This window comes from Mandrillus leucophaeus, unplaced genomic scaffold, assembly GCF_000951045.1.
Source record: "Mandrillus leucophaeus isolate KB7577 unplaced genomic scaffold, Mleu.le_1.0 Scaffold504, whole genome shotgun sequence".
Lineage (NCBI taxonomy): Eukaryota > Metazoa > Chordata > Mammalia > Primates > Cercopithecidae > Mandrillus > Mandrillus leucophaeus.
Genome location: NW_012105410.1, coordinates 1,735,362 through 1,736,020, shown reverse-complemented (window position 1 = coordinate 1,736,020; position 659 = coordinate 1,735,362).

Below are 659 nucleotides of genomic sequence, written 5' to 3'. Positions count from 1 at the left end.
AGCGGGGCGAGGCAGGGAGCGACGGGTCCTGTAGTCAGCCCGCGTTTCTCCGGGCTCCCCCTGGCGCCGAGTCCTACCCCTTTCCCGGCCTGGGGAGTGTGCGTCTGCGTGCACCTGAATGTCAGTGTGTACGAGTGTTTGTGAGTCCGAGGTTGCCATGTTGGAGCCCCTAGGCAGGACGTGTTTCCGCGCGGAAGCTGCTGGCCCGCGGTGGGCGCGACGCCCTGGCTGCGAGTCTGCGGAGCTGAGCGCGCTCAGCGGTTGCGTGTGTCTCAGCGAGTCCCTAGGGGCAGCTCGGCTCGCTGGGCTCCCGAGGGACGTCTCTGGAGGGCCAGAGGGTCGCCTCAGTATGCAAGTCCTCCAACAGGCTTTTTCTTCTTCGGCTCCTCCCAGATTCCCTCCCACCACCCGGTTCCCAGGCTCGCTCACGCCCGGAGCCCACCCCCTCTTTTGGGCGCGAGGCCCCGCCCCCCGCCCCCTTTCCTCTGCCACAAAGTTTATTTGCAACAAAAGGGTGCCAGGAGCGAGCAGCCAAGTGGGAGGGAGTGGGAGCCGGAGCGGGAGAGCGAGGGGAGGCAGACAGGCCGTTGGGCAGGCGGGCGCAGAGTCGAGGAACTAAGCGCTGGGATCCCGCCCAGGCGGAGCTGCAGTGCCCCTGG